Raw genomic sequence first — 8,333 nt, forward strand, 5'->3', positions numbered from 1 at the left:
CACACTTATTGGACACTTAATTTAATATAATTATTAATGAAAGGAATGAGATTTTACTCACAATTAAATAATATCTGCTTTTGTAAACTAAAAATCATTCGTGGTAAGAGAACAAAGCAAAAAAGAGGAAAATGGACTAATAGTGTACAAACTTGGGGACCAAAGTGCATGTATCAAAAGTAAAGGAATAGCGATGCAATTTACGGAGGGCGTAATCCAAAAGAAAAGACAAAATCTAGAGACCAAACTGTACAAGATAAAAAGTTGAGGAACTTGTCATGCAATTATTGAGAGACTAAGATGCAAATTACACCAAAACCCATTTTTTTGGCTGCTGGACAGAAACAGGGCGCCCGGGCGCCGTTTTTTCATATTAAAAAAGGGCCCGGGGACCAATTTGTTCATTTTCGGAAACTTCAGGGACCATGGGTGCAATTTTTCTAGGTTTTATAATTAAAACCAGCAGCTGGCACGATTTCTTCGGTCTTCTTCGGCCGGCTTCTGCTTCTGCTTCTGCTTCTTCGTTTTCGTTTTCGTTTTCTTTTTCTTTTTCTTTCTTTTGTTTTCTTTTTCTTTATTCTTTCTTTTTCTTTTATTTTTTCTTCTTTCAATTTTGGTATTTTGGAGATCAAATCTAGAGCACAATGAGATTCCATCAAATGATTTGACAAGATTTTGGAGAAATAAAAAACAAGCAATTTCATCTTCAAAAATCCAACAAAAGGGGATTTTATCCATAATCTTGTATTATCTCCATTATTTTGTCAAACTTGCAATGTATTGTATAAAATATTCTCCTTTTATTCATATATATAAAATGGGCTAATTATTTGTGTTGGGATTTATGGTTGTAGATTAACCTAGTCTTGATTAATTTTAATATTTGCTCTTTAATATTAATTTGTTTATTTTCATGTGTTCCTACTATTATATTTCATACATTTTCATTTATGTGGCCGATTAATGAATGTGTTTAGTGATTTGTACATCGTTCGAGAGGAAGATTGTGCATTTGAGACCAAATAGTAGAAATCCTAGGTTTGTGTAGGGGATAGAGATATACCCCTAGCCCTAGGTGACCTATTGAGCTATTTTCACAAATATTGAATACAATTGTTTGGTTCTAATCGACATAGAGACCTATTGAGCTATTTTCACAAATATTGAATACAATTGTTTGGTTCTAATCGACATAGAGATATAGTAGGTTAAACCAATCGTTTAGGGTTAATTTCATTCGAGAGAGGTAATTAATTAAAACTGGAAGATCGGGTCTAACATCGTAAATGAGTAATTCGTTAATTGATTTGTGGAGAAATTAATAAGGTGACGGTTAAGCGAAACCATGAATTCCAACCACGTTGTCCTCCGAAATTTTCAAGATTTTATATTTTCTTATTTTGTAGGTTTTTAGTTAATTTCCTTATTTCAAAATCATATTTTAATTTTGTGTGTTTATTTTTATTATTAGAATTAAATTAATTAAGGTTGTGTAATCTAAATTATACATTTCTCGAGGGATCGATAATCCGAACTCAAAAATCCACTTTATTACTTGAACGCGACCTGTGCACTTGCGGTGTAGGATTTTAGTGAACAGTCTCTATGAAGACGATGTGATAGTGCAAAAAGCGAATTTTTAGAGACTTTCAATCTAGGTGACATTGATGTTAATGAGTAAACACTCAAGTTCAAAATAGTTTTTCAATGCAAACTAAGGATTATGTATCATCTAGATGTCCTTTTTTATTTAAATAATAACAAATCACATTTAAATCTACATGTAAAATAAAAATTCTGCCGATTTAGCATATTTAAAGAAACTTTTGAATTTAGAAGAAACTCTAAAAAAATATCTATTTTTCTCCGATACATCATATTGACAGAGTTCTTATCAACTTATATTGAAGACGAATTTCTTTAACACATTATATTTTGCCAATATGACAATTTTTAAAGCAATTTATGGATGCATTTGGGATGCCCTTGTGGGAATGGTTGGTAGGATGAGTTAAATTTTTTTCTTTTGTCTTTTTTCATGTCTTATATATTTTTCTTCTACTTATTTTATATTTAACTAAGTAAGCGCATTTTAATCTTTATATTAGAAGTTGACCTTTTAACATTTAATTGGATGGAAACCATCCAAAATGATCGATTACGCTCATTAAGCAAAAGGTTAAGGGTGTGGGTGTTTGTGTCATGATTTGAAGGTTAGGGACCAATTGCGTTAATTTTTCTTAAAAGACAAAGTAGAAAAACTTGGTATTATGAATTAAGGAAAGAAAATACTAGTAATAAAAATAAAACCAAAGCAATGGAAGAGCTGGTGCAAATAACGTATAAGTTGGCAAAAAGAGTTAAAGAGAAAGCAAAAGAGAGAAAGAAGAAAAGGATTAAAAAAAATTAAAATTAATTTGGAATGAACAGTCTCTATTATCAATGAAGTAAACTTAATTTATTTTAAAGCCCTTTTTTAAGAAGTAAATCTCACGATACTTAGCAATCAAGTTGCAGTCATATTATTAAAATATTCTAGGAAATAATTAATTAATTATTTATTTATTTATTTATTATTATTATTATTATTATTATTATTATTATTATTTATTTTTATTTTTTTTGGCATTGCGTTCTAGGAAAGACTTTGAAGGATTAGAATTCGTGGTGGATTCTACGAAATATGTTGATAAAATTTGATTTGACTTTTAAGAAGCATGTATAAATACTTGTCAAATATACTTTTAATTAAGTTACGTCCCACTTAAAAAATTTATGGCTTTATCTCTAGAGATATGCAATGTTTGTTGATTTTGATGCTCTTATGAACAAGTCCTCAACAAATAAGTGTGAATCCATTTGTGAATTGTGATAAAATTTATAAAATATGTATTGTAATTTGTATAGTATAGACTATATGGTAATTAATGAATAACTACCTAAGTAAATAAAGAGTATAGAAAGATATCTAGAATTCAAAGAAAGTTTTTGTAATTGTAAATTTGTAGTGTGATAATTGATATAGAATGATTGAATAATTGAAATTAAAGATAGAAATGAATATAGTAGATTGTAGGATGTGGAATAGAGTGAGAATTATTGGTGGTGGATGAAAAATTTGGAAATGGGTTGGGTATTTATAGAGTAAAAAAAGGACTCAAAAAAATAATAATAATAATAAAATTAAAGTAGCCAAAAGAGCTTGTGGCTCGCCACCCATGAGGCGAGCTCATGGGTAGGCTCATGAGCTTGCTTCAGGAGGGTGAGCTGACTCGTTTGGCTCGGGCTCGTTAAAATACTAATTTTAACGAGTCCAATTAGCCAACTTTTTACAAGCGAGCGGTTGAGCCGATGAGTTGCTTGGCTCATTTGACATCTTTAGCAGTACAAATACACGTTACAAGGGTTGCGCCCTTTAGCCAGAGGCTTCCATCAAGATCCTAGTATTGACCACACCAAAACTTTCAATCTTGTAATTAAACTCAGTACTATGCGACTAGTTCTATCTATCTCTTTTTTATGAGTGTATCGTTAATTAACTACAAGTCAACAATGTTTTTCGTACGAGAATCTTACTGAAGATGTGTATATATGTAACTTTCTAACTCCATTCATGACCCTCGAGCTGATTATGTATGGCGCTTACATTGCGTTTCAGGCGTGGTTCAATGAGCACAAGGATTTTATAGTATTTTCCAACTTTGCCAACCCTAGACCTAATTCCGTTTTACTTGTCTACATTTACAATTTATCTTTATCTATGTTCTTGTTTAAATGAACAACTTATTAACCACACGAAATTCTACTAGTTTAATTTATCTGTCGTGTTATTATTGTTTCGCCTCGTCATTTTTCCATTAAGGACCTTGGGATCTTCATTATTCATTGGTGTTAAAAGTTCTTTATTATTTTTTGACGCAATTTAAAGTGGAGGACATCAAAGAAAGAGTACCCGGCTTAATTTGTCTACTTGTCCTTGAATATATGCAACAATTGATATGGGAATGGGAATGGGAATGGGAATGGGACAGATTGAGCATTCCCACTTCGCCCCGTCAAGTATTTTTGTCATTTTATTCTATTCCCATGCTCGATTAAAGAGGGATGGTCTTCTGCCCCATTTATCGCCACGTTTATATTTTTACCTTTTATTTTTTAAGTCTTAGTAAATATTATTATTATTATTTTCCAGTTAGTTAAGAATAACTCACATTCTCATAAATCTTTTATTTTTGTTTAATTAAAAACTTAAATTTGAAATTTTTTTAAAATGCGGCAGGTAACGAGATAAGACTATATTTTCCGTGTCCGCTTTGAGGCAATGACTACTACCTCATTTACTTAGTTAGGCAGGTAATCCTTGTCCCGAATGGGGTGGGACCGCACGGGTATCGGATTGAATTGCTTTTTTGGGAAAAATTCATACGTCAGGTGTATTGTTTACACAAATTTACAAATCAGGTACAAAGTTTAAAAATTCAAAACTTAGGTTTCTGTATAATTAATTAAAAATATTTATTAATTAAATATAATAAAGTCACAGTTACACGATTAATAATCACATATTCATAATTATTGGTCACATATTTACTTATTAGTCACATATCATCAAATTAATTGGTTACAAATTATTTATAGGTCACAAATAAAAATTTTAACAAGTCACAGATCAAAAATTTATATAAAAAATAGGTCACAAATTCTTTCGCTGGTCACATTTCAAAAAAATTACAGGTCACGGGATCACATATGTTCAAATTTATTGGACACATACTCTAAAATAGTTGGTCACATGCACCAAATATCCCTACCATCGATCCCGATCCAGCACCAATCTTGATCACAAATTACCACCACGTAATTGCGCTTGTACCATACCATCGACTGCACTGCACCAACATCGTCAACAAAACGAACACCAATTTAGCAAAAAAACCACCACTACCAATTCAAATAGTGTATAGTTAACACCACTAGCAATCAGATCGGACCAACCCCACCCATATCCCGTGCCAATCCTTCCACAACCAACGTTGCCATTTCCACAACCATCACCATCACCACCACCTTACCACCACCAACCAACATCACAACCACCATCACCCAAAAACCAACAACAAGTAGCCACCACCACGGCAAATTATTAACTACAGATCGGAAAAGAGAAAGAGATAACACATTAACACCCAAAAACCCCAAATCCACTCCCCACACTGGCACCAATCACCATTTGCCATCATTCTCACCAGTCGCCCCAGCAGCAGTAGCCGAATCAGCAGAGGCGCTACCACCACAGAGCCCCAAACCACCGCATTTGACACTGCCACTGTTGAAAATAACGCCGGCACTCACAGCAATGGAAGAATTAACACGGCACTCACACTTCCGAGTCCAAGAGAAGGAGGTGACCGAACCAGAGAGGAGGTTTTACTCGCTGCTGTAGCGACTGGCGATGAATAGTTATCGGAGGCCATGGAATTAGAGAGAGAGAAGAGATTAGTGAGAGGATGAAGACTGGAAGAGTGATGAAAATATTAGGGTTGGGGAATTAAATTTGAATATTTAATATTTAATTATTATATCAAAACCTGATTTTTGAACAATGAAACTTGGTCCCAGATTTTTGAACTGTGATCTTTAAAGATCTGGAATTATGTAATTTCTAGTGATTTTTTTGCCATCTCTATATTGGTACCAAATTTAGGGCTCAACGAATCCGACAGACCTCAAAATAGATGGTTTGTTAGACTTTTCATTCCTCCGGGTCAAAGGGAATTTTCAATCAAGCAAGGTCGGTCGTGGGCAACCTTGTTGGCACAACTCGTCTCTAACAGAAGTTGTATCACTACTCTTATGTAATTAAAAACCAATATGTATGTTGTAAATGTTGTTTAACATTCAAGAAAAAATGAAATGGGATGAATAAATATGAAGAAAAATCGAAAAACGATATTCGAGGCAAAGCCTTGTTCTATGTTACCGCATAGATTAATACTATGCAGTCGTATAACCTATTGCAGGGAATTTTGGAGCTTCTTTGGGTTGTTCTATGCTACTGCATAGATTAATACTATGTAGTTGCATAGTTATATGAAATTGACCATTGGAGGTCGGTTTCCTACCGCTACAACTCCAAATTGTGGTGGCTTTTCGACCTATTTTGGCAACAATTCGTGTACATTGGTGGTCGCCTATATATAGGTGATGCATCTCAAGCAAAAAATAAGTGAAAAACATTTGTGATCCATATTTATTCCAAAATCAAAGATTAAATTCTTGATTCACATTTTATACTAAAATCTTCCTTGTGTTCTTATAGTTTTGGAGGGTTACACTTATGTTTTAGTGTTAAATACTCTATAAGGCCTGATATAATCATATAAACCATTTGTCAAAATCCTTAAGCATCTCAATCAATCCTGAGATGAGGCAAATATAGTTTGAGGATAGCGATTATGCATTCGAGCCTTCGATTTTGTTCTTAACAAGTTTCTGGTGTTAATTATTTTGTTGTTGCATTATTGTGATATTATTCTTGCCTCTACTCCATTTCTCCTATTTTTTAACAGTAAATGATAAATTTATTAGTGAATGATAATTTTATACTTGCAGTCTTAAAAATTATTACTATTATATCCCTAATTCTTCCCTAAGAATATTGAACTTTGATTCTCATTATAATACAGACAAGTTTATTAACTTTTATTGACTTTTTTCTCTTTTCATAATAAACTAGTCTGAGTCTCGTGCGTTGTACGAATTTTGTATTTATTTTAGTTTTATTAACGTAAAATTTATAGATTGTACAAAAAGTATTTGAAAATAAGAAATGTTTGTTTGATTCTCATCTTTTGGTTGACTGTATATTTTATGTCACGATAATTTATTTTTATTCTTATAAATAAGTATAATGAATATTGTGATTGTATATATGTCAACGATAATTTATTTTTAATTATTTATTGTATTTTTTTGTTTAATATAGATGAAGATATTTTTTTTATCTGATATTGCAAATAAGTTGTAAATTGAATTTTGCAAAATGCTTTTCTTTAGCAACTTCGATTCGAAAGGCTATACTTGTAGTTCAAAAATAACTTATGCAGTTGTAAATTGAAAGAGAATATCCACATACACAAACATTTAAATAACAAATTCAGGTTCGCACGTAAAATAACTTGAAGTGACACTTACTGAATGTCCAACTTCCTTGTTGGTGTAAGAATTAGAACCCTAACAGCAGGCCTATTCTTCGGACGATAAAACAGTTACTTTAAGATTGGTAGGGCAAAAGAATTTTTAAAAAAATTTTAAATAAATTTTATTTAAAAGAGAAAAGAATTAAAAAGAAATTTAAATAAATTGATAATAAAACCAATTATTTATAAAGTAAATTTTTCAATAATTAAATGATATTTATATATTCTTCATTTAATTTTCATAACTTTATCTTATTTTTTACTTCAAAATAATTTTAAACGAATTTTTTTTACATATATAAGTAATTTTTACATATATTAGAAATATTTTTTGTTAATATGTTTATTTTCAAATTTTTTGTTTTTTTTACTAAAAGTGATTTTTTTTTTACTTATAAAAGTGGTCAGCACGGAGTAAGGCGGGAGGTATGGAAAGTTGCGTGTTATATAGATTCACATTGCTTCTCTTACACTATATATATATAATATAATAATATAAGCAAATGAGTTGATTTGAAATGACGTGGCCATAACATATGAAAATGGAGAACGGAAAAGTACAAAAAAAAATTTGAATAATCCTCCGTGCACGGAGACCACACTATATATAAATTTTTTTAATTCTTTTTTCTTCAGTTTTTTTAACCTACAAATAACTTTTTCGCTAAAACTGAAAAATTAAGTTTTATTTGGAAGAGAAAAGAATTAAAAAGAAAAAAATAATTGATTTTTTAAAGAAAAATCGCATTTGTTAACAAATACGTTTAATCTCCGTTTAACTATTTTCGATATTTATTTAGATTATTCGATGTATCTACGATATAGTTCTCAAAATGAGTTTCAAGAGAATGTAAAACATTTATCAATTCGACTATCGTACAATCGTCGATAAATTTTTAAAGTTAGTTTGTTATCGAAAATTTTGAAATAGTAATAAAATAATTGATTTTTTAAAGAAAAAACGACCTATGCGTATTTTTTAACACATATGTTTAATGTCCGTTTAACTATTTTTGATATCTATTTAGATCATTCGATATCTCTACGATATAGTTCTCAAAATGAGTTTCGTGAGAATGTAAAATATTTATCAATTCGACTATCGTACAATCGTCGATAAATTTTTAAAGTTAG

This window comes from Olea europaea, chromosome 22, assembly GCF_002742605.1.
Source record: "Olea europaea var. sylvestris chromosome 22, O_europaea_v1, whole genome shotgun sequence".
NCBI lineage: Eukaryota > Viridiplantae > Streptophyta > Magnoliopsida > Lamiales > Oleaceae > Olea > Olea europaea.